Raw genomic sequence first — 13,542 nt, forward strand, 5'->3', positions numbered from 1 at the left:
GGCTCGGCAACTCATTTGGCAGATTAAAATCTTTATTCCAGCCGGTTGCCGAAACGGTAGTTTTTTCCAGGGTTTCGGAGTCGTGGTAGTGCTCTTCCGACTCCGACTCCGACTCCGACTCCGGGCTCCTGACCTACTCCGACTCCGACTCCGACTCCGACTCCGACTCCGGGTCTGATACAAAGGGCAATAGTGGCTGCCAAAATTCCGCGTGATATGACGCGCCATGTTAGGTCTATAGGGTGTCCGGAAAGTCCTGGCTTTTCAACATTTTTAAAATAAATGCCTGGTCCATAGATACTCAACAATAGAACAAAACAATGACCAGGAACACCAAGCCACATGCTTCTGCTAAGTGCCCATTCATTGTAACCACCGTCTGTGCCGACGACGGCCTCGACGCAAGGGCGGAAACGCCTGCGGGTTTTGACGATGCAGGACGATTTTCTTCGATTGCCGCTGAAATGCTGCTTCAGTCTCAGCAGACAGCAGCTTTGTCATACCGTGGTCGTAACTGAGAGAGAATATTTTCTAAGAAATTTCCGATCCAGAATGCACCTTTGCCTGCTCAACCGTTCGCCGGGAAACGCTGCATCGCGCTGCAACTCGCGCCTCGTTCAAGCCGCACCGGGCCCCCGCGTGCGGGCTCTCAGCGACAAGGCGCATCTTCGCCCATATACCTAGTACTGAAAACGGTTCAAAGGTCATCTTTACACGACACCTAGCGGCTAGCTGAGCGGTGAACGAGGGGTCATAGCTGCGGTGATTGGTTGAAAGTCCAATATCACAGCGCGCGTTGGACGACGTCCAAAAGAGGCGCCAGAACTTTCCGGACACCCTGTTCGCGCACCGGGAGATCGCTCCGGTTTCGTTCATGCGGTCACCATTTCTCCCACGTGGACGCAGCTGAATCTTTAGAGACCAGCGGCCGGCGGCCAGCTTGAAAACCCGCCGAGAAGCACGAGTGTGGTCGTATCATGACCACGGGCATCGCCATCATGTCGGTCTGTGTTTGTGTTAGGCACTTTTTGGAGCGATAAAAGAAGACAGTAAATATACAGTTGTCATTAGGGGAGAGTGGGGAAAGATGCCCAGGGTTTTGCTATGTCACATATTATTCGAAAATGACGATGGGAAAGCAAAAACTTGGAGTTTCAACTTTCAACGGAAGCCGACATCATTTTTCTCCAAAAATATCACACTTTCGTGCCTGAAATATTATAACTTTTTTTGCTATTAAGCATTTTCCTGAAGAAGTGAAAGGGGGCATCTTACCCCACAGGGTGGGAAAGACGCCCCCTGACGTTGGGAAAGATGCCCCCTGCACTATAAGTGACATAAATGGGCACGTGAATCGCCTGAACGAATCAGTAGTCCCTTCGAGCCTGCAGTAGACACCAAACGTCATCATAAGGGCCCTCAAAAGTAGTCGTAAGGGGCTTCAGAGGTCATCGTTAGGGCCATCATAGTCCAGCACGGCCAAACAAGCCTCCGTGATGGCGTTCGGAGACCACTGTGGGGCTCTTATAGGTCTTCATGATGCTTGAGGGCCCTCGAGCCCATCGTGGGGACCTCCGATGCCAGCGCGGCCCGTGGGGCCAACGTGGGAGCCCTCAAAGGATGTCGTGAGGGGCCCGGGAGCCAATAATGGGGCCCACAGAGGCCGTCGTGAGGGCTCTCAGAGTCAGATGCCGCCCAAAAAGTCGCTATGTGGGCCGAGAGACCGGCATGGGGAGCACCCGACCGTACTGGACTCTCAATAGTCCCAGATCGGCTTTTGTCTACATCACAAGTATGTAATAAATGATTTGACGGGCTGTTTGAAGGACAGCCTACGGATTTAGGGGGGCGTCTTTCCCCATCAGGACAGGGGGCATCTTACCCCAAGGTACCGAAGTAACATTAAATCAGTACAATTTTTTAGCCATAAAACTACACCCTGAAACAAACTGTTTGGGACACAGCACAGGCATGCTAATGTATCATGACTTTAGCAAAGGACGCAAAAATTATTTACCTTCTTTGATATTTACAATGTTCTGACACCAAAATATTTTTTGAAAGCAGCAAATAAAAAACATGCAATCATCAGCCAGCCGTTGCCCAACTGAGCTTCGCAATTTTTTGTGCAGTTAACAAGGCAGGCTTCCGCTTTACGCTAAGAACATTAATTTCCAGGTCCGATTCTTTGTTTCGCCGCTAGAGGGGGTGGGGCGTCTTTCCCACCCTGGGCATCTTACCCCACTCTCCCCTAAGTCTTTGACACTGGATAGTAGAAGTTATAACGCGAATACAAATTGCTTGCCTACTAGGTTATGACATGACTTGAATTTGTAAGATGCAACGCTAGCTTTTCAGAACAAAAACAAGATGTGTGAAAAAAATACCTTATTTGTGATCACCGGAAGCGAATTTTGCCGTGGGGCCACCCGGCCACTGGTTAAAGGGACAGTATCATCGAAAAAAAAAATCAATGTATGGAGCTGATTTTTTTTACTAGCATTTCTTATTTTTCTGAATCAGAAAAACATAGTTTGAGGACCGAACTCGGTGAAAAATATTTTTTTCATGAGCGAGTCATTTTCATGAGCGAACCACCACTACAAGCATGGCCGCCACTTTGGAAGCCTGCGAAATTACTACAGAACTGGCGCAGATAATGCATTATTGACGCTACGCTTACGCGGCCGCTCTTCTGATTGAGTTGTCGTTAGGGAAAGGCAGCATTAGGTATTGCCCAGAAGATATCACGTGACAATATTCTCGTACTTGAAGCAAATGTGAAGTACTTTTAGCAGATCAGATGACGTCATACATATACGTCATACATTGGAGGGAGATTGTGATTCAAGCTGGAGGAATTCCTTTGTTGAGCCGCTAGAATCCGAAGGAAACAGCGGAAATTGCCTACCTACGACTATTTAATGAATTTAACGGTGATGAATAAGTGCGAAAAACGTTTTGGCTTTATAAAATTTGATGAAATCACCAGGGTAAAAGTTTTATTACTGGCGGTCAATTCAAAACGGCGCAAACATTTAAACAGTGAAGATAGTGAAGCACGATTCAAAGTGTAGTACACCTTTCGTATGTACTTTGAGCGGCGATAGCGGGATAACGGTGTGGAGCTTCGAGGATCGGTCTTCAGTTCCCGGACCAGAAAGGTGGGGCCAATGCAATGTCAAATTTCATCAAAATGGTGATACTGTCCCTTTAAAAACAACTGAAAAGTGATAGCACGGATTTTAGACTTCAGTTAACTTTCCGGAGTCGGTGTCGAGGCTCCCGGACCGACTCCGACTCCGACTCCGACTCCGAAACCCTGGACTTTTTTCACTCAGCTGAGACGGAATATCTGACTTTTTTGCAATTTTTTGTTTGTTTTTGTTTTAAAGGCCAAGGTGGCCTGAAAAATAAGTGGCCTAAAACCGGTGAGAAAACTAGATTTGAGGGTACCCTAGGTTGATCTCTATTATGGTTCAGCCCCCCCCCCCCATTCTGGAAGAAGTTCCCGCGCCACTGATGGGAGGGGCACGACCTGACTGCCCCCCCCCCCGGCCCTAACAAAAAAAAAATACGGCTGACGGGGTCATATTTCGGCTGGCTTAAAGCTTGAGCTTTTAGCAATGCATGGTCACCACTCACCGTTCCGTGCTTCTATCCTCAGGATACTGAAAAGCTTCTCCTCCACGCCGCAACCCCCTCCGGGCTGGACAGGCAACTTTATCTCATGCGGGCTGCTCCCTTGGAGCGGCACCGCTGCTCCCGAGGGAGCGCACCCCGTAGCCGGGTGCAGAGAGTGCTTGGGGGCTGGACGGCCTGTCTGTTCATTTGGACGGGCTCAGCCCCGGCGACTTTCTAGGGTGTCTGCCCAGACCAATGTCTCCCCCTAATTCCTATCATCCTTCCGCCTCTGAAATGGTCTTGTTAGACCGAAAGGGCCTAACTCAACAAAACAAACAAACAAACAAACAAACAAACAAACAAACAAACAAACAAACAAACAAACAAACAAACAAACAAACAAACAAACAAACAATGCATGATTAAACAATTATTTCGGTACTAGCTTAAGTTTCAAAACATTTATAATATTTCTTACGCAGTCGCTGGCATGTTTATTCAAATGCAACTCAGAGTCGTACATATAGGTACCTAATCATCTTAGTTATTACCTAAAACATGCAATTAACAAGCAATTTTTAAAGTCCCTCAGAAATCCCCGGGCAGCGACTGACTGCCTGCCGGCCGACCGGCCCCGGGTGGCTAGAAGCAGGGGCCGGGGGCCGGTCACTGTTTGGCCCGGATGTGTAAGAGCGGGAGCAGCACTCCTTTTTCACGTATATTCACATATGGGTGGGGTGGGGTAATTTGAACATGTGGGGCATTTGAACATAATGTGAATAACACAAAATTACGGAAAATCCATAAGTGGCATTAAAATAAGACCAATGAGAGAAATTATCGTAACCAAAATGGCTATCATATGAACGGGGTTTAATATTTCAGGGCATGAAGATGTTGACGCACAGTGTAAAAAATCAATTTCGCAAAGGAAAACGCCTAACAACACGTCATCGCAACTTCATTGCAGCGCAAAATCTTGCATTGCTAGCGCCTAATACGCAACGGCTTTTGTTGTACAATGACCTAACCAGTGCCTTCAATCCAAGAAATTTGCTTTTGAACCCTGTTCTTAAAAATGGCAAAATAACTTTTAGCGTAGGGTAATTTGAACATGGTGTGAGAATTTCAATGAAGACAGGGATAGCTCCGAAAAAACAACGCTCCCAGTTTTTTTTTTGCAATATTTTCGACCCAAAGCAGTAGCAGATAGTGATGCCAGTATTAGAAAATTTACGTCCAATATCCGTCTAATGTCGCATTTTCGTTGATTTTCCGTTCAAAAATGTTAAAGTCAACTATTTGTCCAAATATGTCCGAAAATTATGCTGCTATCAACATTCAAAACCGTCATTTATATTGCTTATCGTGAAATTTTACCAGCCGAAAAGTGTTCATTATATTGAGAGCTTAACAAGCTTTCCATTCGCCAATCAATGCTACGCACGATTATTTCATAATTCATAAAAATGCTTAAGTGTGGCAGGCCATCGTCCAATGTTGTCCAGACTACCGTTATACCTTTGTGCAATTAATTCCGAATTGGACATTATAAAGAATCGAAACTCCGAATGTTCAGGTTCCGATTGGCACCAACTATAACAGATGAAGTAAGGTTTGCGCGAGTTTTTATCGAACGGAGATGATAGACGTTCTGTTAATTGAAGAGAGGCGAATTCTGTCAACTGACCGGTGTGCAGCGTGCAGATATTGATACTCTGCAACTGTTATTTTTGTTGTTGTGTTGATTTTTCAAATGAAGCTATGTTTAGAATTGCTCTGCCTATTCGTTTATGGGTCAAACAACATCGGTGCTGGCGAGACTATCGTTTTTATGGCAGATAAAGGCAGTATATTCGAATTACCCCACGGTGGGATAATTTGAACACACCGTGACTTGGTGGAGAAGTGATGCTATGCTATTCAAGGTATGCTCGGCTCGTCCAAAATTGAGGCTTGCATGGTGAAAGCAAGTGACACATGCGCTACTGAAACAGTTTTTCTTCATCCAGGGTTGAGCTGGAATTTGGTACAACGGAGAAGACGTAAAAATATGTTCAAATTACCCCACACTACCCTATTCATTCACAATTCACATCGACATGAAATGTCATATCTGATACGATGCGAGATCAAAGACCAGAGATGATCCAGCTTATAACTTATATTCAATGTTTAACCGATGAATCAACTCAACATGGGATCTATGGGATCTACGTGTCTGACGTACAACATGCCTACTATGTGTAAATGCGCATCTGAGACATCTGAGACATCCGAAAAATGCGCATCTGAGACAAACGCGAGTTGATTAAGTTGATAATTGTTATTCTGATGTGATCTGATGTGATTGACGCTGCCCTGCCACGCTCGACCATCTCTGTCGGCTCGGCTAACTTGCTTAGCATCTGTTTACTTTTTAGGAAGGTAGGTAATTAGGGAATAAACATGAATTTCGCAAAAATCGTCCTTGTTGATAGTCAAATGGTCATTCTGTTTTCAACATTCATTATGAGGCCCAGGATAACATTCTGCTTATATGCTCCGAAAAATGCGCATCTGAGACAAACGCGAGTTAATTAAGTTAATAATTGTTATTCTGATGTGATTAGAGTTACGTCCGGTGTCCCACAAGGGAGTGTATTGGGTCCAATATTATTTCTTTTATATATTAACGATCTTCCGGATATGATTAATTGTCAGATAAAATTATATGCAGTTGATGTTGTTCTTTACACAGACATCTTAAGCAATGAAGAATGTAGTTTTTCGTTACAGGCAAATATAAATAGATTATCTTAATGGTGTTCCAAATGGAAAATGTCTATTAATGTTGGAAAGTGTGCTATCATGAGAATGACAAAGCAAAAACTTGCTGCAATGCCTAGATACTATTTGAATGGAATAGAAGTTCAGGTTGTCAATGAGTTCAAATATTTAGGCGTGCATATTTCGAATAAATGTACCTGGCAAAATCATGTAGGTACAACATGTCACTGGTAAAGCGAATCAGATGCTACGATTTATTAAGCGAAATTTCAAGGATTGCCCACAAGCTGTAGGGGAAATCATGTAGGTATTTGTCCCTTGTTAGGCCACATCTAGACTATGCCAGCTCTGTTTGGGACCCATGGGGAGAGGGTATGAAGCATGAGCTAGAAATGGTTCAAAGGCGCGCTGCTAGATTTATACTTAATGACTACGACCGACATAGCAGTGTTACTGACATGCTGGCCACAATAGGATGGGTATCCCTAGAAAGCCGACGTAGAGAGGCGAGATTATGCTTACTGTACAAATTACACCATGGCAACATGAAAGTAGATGTTAGTAGAATTATATGTGAACCTAGCTATATATCACGGAGTGATCACCCTAAAAAGATAGAGAGACTTCCGTCGAGATTGCTTCAGTACCATAACTCGTTTTTCCAAAAAAAACATAAGAGAGTGGAACCAACTTTTGCCCAGCATGATGGAAGCCGAATCTGTGGAAGATTTTCGGAAAAACGTTCAAACACATGTAAATTCGGCGTAAACGTGATTGTAATTGAAATTGCTCATGAGTAATGCAGAATGAATCAATCTAAAATGAGTAGTAATGTGAGTAGGTATGTACTTGTGTGTACGTACTTGTGTGTATGTGCGATACTGATGTGTGCATGATGTGTGAACCTGGAACCAGATTTATAACATCACCAGGGCCAACCGGCATTCGTGATTGTTGTTAATACATAATACATGATACATGATACATGATACATGTGTACGTCAGACACGTAGGGTAGGGTGGGATAATTTGAACATATTTTTACGTCTTCCTCGTCATACCAAATTCCAGGGGCGGATCCAGAAAATCTCCAAGGGAGGGGCCATTAGAAACCAGGAGGCCCCCCCCATAATCCCACCTGTTGGAGGCCCCATCTTCCCACTTGTTGGCCCCCCCCCAAAAAAAAACTACGTCTATTGAGCTTATCTAGCTGTTCAGGCAACATCTCAACATCTGTGCAGGCTTGGAGGCCCTCTGTGCAGGTTAGGAGGCCCTGTAAAAGTGGTCATCTCTGTGAGTATAAGAGACCTCCAAGTTATGAAAAGCTTTACCAATCTTCTAACAAAGAAGTCTTCTCAGCTAGTCTTCTAAGAAATAACTAAGTGGGTAGGTTAAAAAAACTCATCGGATTTCGGCCACTTTATTTTCAGGAGGCCCCCTTTTCAGCTTTTTAACTTTTTAACTTTTTATTTTATTTTTGAAAAAAAATCGGCCAAGGGGGGGGGGCCATGGCCCCCATGGCCCCCCCCCCTTGTATCCGCGCCTGCCAAATTCTAGCTCAACCCTGGATGAAGAAAAACTGTTACAGTAGCGCAAATGTGAAATGTCACTCACGGCCACCATGCAAGCCTCATTTTTGGACGAGCCGAGCATACTTTGAATAGCATAGTCCCACTTCTCCACCAAGTCACGGTGTGTTCAAACTGTCCCACCGTGGCGTTTGGGGTTATTTGAACATACTGCCTTTACCTGCCTTAAAAACGATAATCTCGCCAGCACCAGTGCTTTTTGATCCATAGACAAATAGGCAGAACAATTCTAAACATATCTCCATTTGAAAAACCAACACAACAACAAAAAATAACAATTGCAGGGCATCAATATCTGCACGCTGCACACCAGTCAGTTGACAGAAGTCGCCTCTCTTCAAGTAACAGAATGTCTATCATTTCCGTTCGATAAAAACTCTCCCAGCCTTACTTTATCTGTTATAGTTGTCTCAATGGGAACCTGGACATTCGGAGTTCCGATTTTATCCAATGTCCAATTCGGAATTGGTTGGACAAAGGTAGCAGACTGGACAACACTGGACGATGGCTTTTTATAAGGTGATCGTGCATAGGCTTGATTGGCGAATGGAAAGCTTAGTGAAATTCTTAACATAATAAACACTGTTCGGCTGGTAAAATTACATTATAAACAATTTAAATGAAGGTTTTGAGTGTTGATTTCTGCGTAATTTTTGGACATATTTGGACAAATGGCTGACTTGAACATTTTTGGATGGAAAATCAACAGAAATGCTGGATATTGGACGGACATTGGACATAAATTTTCTATGTAAAACTGGCATCACTTATCTGCTATTGCTTTGAATCGAAGACATTGGCAAAAAGAAAACTATTATAGGAGCATTGTTTTTCGGTGCTATCCCTGTCTTCACGAAAATTCTCACACTATGTTCAAATTACCCCACACTATAAGCTATTTTGTTATATTTAAAAACAGCTTTCAAAAACAAATTTATTGGATTGAAGGCTTTTATTAGTTAATTATACAACAAAAGCCGTTGCGTATTAGGCCCTGACAATGTAAAAGTCTAGCTACACTATGCGGGATCCTACACCCGTGATCTGCGTGTTTGCGGGTTTTGCAGAAAATCGGTACGCAGGTCAAGTTCAGCTGATAGGAAATACACAGGGTCGGCTACACTGGGGTCACGCGGATTCAGTCAAGGAAATCCCGGACGTTCAGTACAGGAAATGCCGGATAGTCGGGACGGTCAGGGTGTTCCGTACCGATATAAAGTTCAGAGCTACGAACTTTTTTTTGCAGAATCTGCGTGATTGCGTGATATGAGACAGTTGTTGGCGCACTTGGTGGCGCACCGTATGAATCCAAGTGACGTAATTTATGATTGTTTCTGTAATTTTCATGTGTTTTTAATGTTTTATTAACCAAATAAACTTATTATTAATGAAATAGTACAGAACAGAAGATAGCAAACTTAAGCGTTTGTTGCGAAAACATTTATGAGTTGTTATTATTACGTCAGCATACAATAATTCACGGAAATTCTGGAAAATCGCAGAAACCGATGTCAAGGGAGTCTCGCAATCACGGATCTGCAGATCACGCACGTAATTTCCTGGACGGTCACGCATAGTGTAGCTCAGCCTTAAGATTTTGCTTTGCAATGAAGTTGCAATGACGTGTTGTTGGGCGTTTTTTACTTGCGAAATTGATTTTGTGCAGTGTGTGTCAACATCTTCATTCCCTGAAACTTTAAACCCCGTTCATATGATAGCCCTTTTAGTTACAATGATTTCCCTCATTGGTCTTATACTGGCGTGCCACGTATGGTTTTTCCGTAATTTAATATTATTCATGCTATGTTCAAATTGCCCCACATGTTCAAATTACCCCACCCTACCCTACCCAGGATTTCACCCAAGAAGGGGTCACCTGCTCTTGAAGGGGCCCGCGAGTCACCCGGGGGCCCGGGGTCAGCCCAGGCGGGGACGTATCCAGGACCTTTCGATCGGAGGGGAGGGGGGGCAAGGTGGGTCCAGTCGCACTGGCAGACGGGCCTCTTCAAAACGACTCTTTACCCTGAGAAAATGTGGAAAATTGGCAAGTAGAAGTATCATTTATGTCCGAGGAGTGTGCCTACTGTACAGGGTGTCTCAAAAGTTCGTATACACATTTCCCATGCCCATAAAGCATATAAGAACCGGCCAAAAATCTAAGGTTTTTGTGTCTGTGTGCACACTAGACAAATATGGCATGCTTTGACAACTGATTCGAGAGGTTGGAAATCAAATCCTTTGCTGTATCTCCAAAAATATTTGCCCATACCGATTTTCGTTGCTCCGTCAGCTGTCGGAGGCTGATAAAAGGTTACCAGCTTTCAAGCTCTTGTAAGGAAATCCCCTGCAGTTTCTGCGTCGGAATTAGGTTTGACGAGCTCCCCGGCAACATCCGCTTCTCCCTGAAAGCCGACAGCGTGCATCGACACCATCCGTGAGTATTTTGTAGGTCTTCTCTGGCGCTAACTCCTTCATGAATGACTGGCGCCGACCTCCCAAGTCCCAAGCACCATTTTCCTTTTCAAAACAACCCCATTCCTGAACAAATGGGAAGTGCCAGGGGAAAATTTTTCGCAGCATATCGTAGAAGAATGTGTCGGCCATCTGTTTCTTAGACACATTGTGCAAATTTTGCAAATCCCAAACGCTCGTTATTCCCCATGCCAAGACCTTCGCTGGGTTGCGGAGTGTTTTCCTCAGGAGAGGTTCTGCTTTGTAAACGGCCAAAACCTGTCCATCGTGTGGTTTTGTCGGGATTTTGTGTCTAAAAGAAAGCTATTCGCTCCAGATCTGCCTCTTGAAACTTCGTAAGATAAAACTTAACATTAATTGACACTTTTGGAGGGTCAGTTGTCCTTGGTATTGATGATTTTCGTGTTCTTTTCCCCAGAAATTTAGCGTTCTAGATATTATAAACAATTTCAAATGATACTTTGTCTTTATTTTACGATGACCTGCAATTTTTGAAACTGGGTAACCTGTGTCTGTGAGCTTCTTGTCAGTTTTCAATAGTTATGCCTTCATTTTCAGCTGCTTTCCGGAGCACGAGTCTGCTGCCGTACGAGGGTCGTTCAAAACGCTGTTAGTCTCGCATGGTTTTGTCCTTAAAAAAATTTTAGCCACCGTTTTTATTAGATGATCATCATGTTGTACTCATCCTCGCCGACACTTTGCCATGTGTCATTTCCGACTTAACCATTCCCATTACTCCTGAAACAGAGAGTTTCTCAGCCGACCCGATTTTGCGACCTCCATTTTCATGCTTGACCCATGGTCAGAGATGAACCCTTTTTGTGGGCTAATGAAGGGTCGAATGCGCTTGAAAACAATGATACTGCTTAAGGAAGGTTGTTACGAATGCCCATGCAAAATTTCGACTGTTATTGATTCAGAATTATTGACAAAAAAGCATGGCTTGTACCTGTCAACGAACTTTTGAGACACCCTGTATGTACAGGTCTCGCGGGTTTTAACGGGGCCCTACAAAGTGGCCTGCAAGTGGAAAGTGGCCCTTCATAGGCTGGCAAGGACACTCAGAGGCTGGTAAGCGGCCCTCAGAGTCACTGGTACGTGGCCCTCAGAGGCGCCGTTATGTTCAAGATACAATGAAATGATAGTGAAATAACTAATAAGCCCAAAAAGTACTATCATTTCATTGTATCATGAGCAAAAAGCCATTTTCTAACATCATAATATTCATAATTATGCTCAAACATGGCATAGCTCACCTTCAACGTATTCGACTTATCTCGCTCGATGAGGTACCTAATTATAACGAACAACGGTGATAAGGTCGTTGCTATAGATATAACACAGTAGACCCGCTCAAGGGTGCGAGGGGGTGCTTAAAAATGTACATGTGCAATGATGCACATTTAGATATTGTGTCTAGTTACACTGAGCCTAACTCGGGTTCTGGGCCATGTAGCGACACACGGTTAGTGACGCTCGAAAGAACGTAAAGTCATAAAGAAGTTCTAAGTTAATTTTTAAGTCACCTCAAAGCCTCAAAGGTCAAGTCACCAGATGGCGAAACGGCGAGGGGGGAGGGGTCGTACCCGCTCCCTCTCGGCAGGTAGAAAACCAAAACCAATAGGTCCGTCGAGAGTTAAAGCCATGACAGTGCTCGTCCTCAAGGAACACAATTAAAATGTCATGTGTTATATGATACCAATAAAATTCATATTTCATCTTTCTCTGTCACTCGCCAACTGGATCACAAAAGCTCGAGCCGCGCTATCGGGGACGGCCTTGGGACGAACTGAGGACGAACTGGGGACGAACTGGCCTGGGGATGCGAGTGGAGCGGGTCCGTATCAAAACGTTGGAGCCCTGCAGTTCTCCGGGCCGAGCTCCGGGCTTGCTCCGGGTGCGGTTCCCCCGGGCGGCCGTGCACATCTCTAATGCGGAGCGGGCGGCGGCTGCGGGGCGGCCGCTGCGCTGAATACCGGCCGGCTCTCGCCGAGTGTCACCGAGTCTCGCGGCCGGCGGGGTGTTTTGGAGACTGCGGGTCAGTGTTAGCTTTCTGCCGGTCGGTGAACGGTGTGGGCGACGCTGCGATTATCTGTGAACCCAGTGCTGGTGTCCCGTGTGTGGTGACCGGAGGGCGACCTCCGAACCAGTGCCATGGAGCCCGGAGGGCCGGCCAGACCCAACGGCGTCAATGGCTACCCGACCAGCCCGGAGCCCGGCGACCAGTCGCCCGTCAAACAGGCCACTTCGACGCCCCAGCATCAGGTAACACACGTCATCCCCGCCCTACATACATACATGCCTGCTAGCTCAGTTTGTGTGAATGCAACCCTAACAGCGAACTCCAGCTTGAAATAATCTCTCCAGTCTCCGTCTTCCGCCGATCTCCCGCCGGCGCGAAACATCCGTGTGCCGTTACGGGTCAGAATCGCGTGCTTCAGTTTAAGGCCGGCGTCGCGCCGGGTACGGGGTAGGAGACATTTCCAGCAGTTTTTTATTATTATTCTGGCGCCCAACTCACGCAGTCTGTGAGCCTCCCGTTGTTCTCTGGGTCTCAGAAGGTCAGTGCGGGACTCTGGGTCGGCGCGTCCTCTGATGGCTGTCGGGAGGCCGCCCTCTGAGCCGCGGCTCACGGTACCGGCGCGGCGCGCCCGACGCCCACCTGTTGCCCAGAGAGCCATAAGGGTCAGAGTCGCGCGCCGGCGGCCTCCGACCGACACCGGGGGCTGAGGCGAATACAGACGATCGGGGCGACCTGGGAACGCGACGGATTGTCGTGGTGGAGCTCAGACGGATGTCACGCAGGTTTCCTGGGAATTTGGAGCACCTTAGTAGGATGGGGCATGGGCTGACACGACGGAGATTTTGATGGTCGATCAGCTCAGGGAATAAACCTACACCGTCCGCCTACACTTTATAGTTAGGTACGAACTACGAGTCGACATTACACCCCATCGTACCGCCGCAGTACCCTCTTTCATCAGCCCCCACTCGGGTCTCGCCCATCTCGATCGCTCTCAGTCGGCGCCTCCAATGTCTGTGCTGGGCCGAGGCGACCCCTAACCCCCGGCACTCATCAGACCAGCAA

Source organism: Amphibalanus amphitrite, unplaced genomic scaffold (assembly GCF_019059575.1).
Source record: "Amphibalanus amphitrite isolate SeventyFive unplaced genomic scaffold, NRLGWU_Aamphi_draft 000165F_arrow, whole genome shotgun sequence".
Taxonomy (NCBI): domain Eukaryota; kingdom Metazoa; phylum Arthropoda; class Thecostraca; order Balanomorpha; family Balanidae; genus Amphibalanus; species Amphibalanus amphitrite.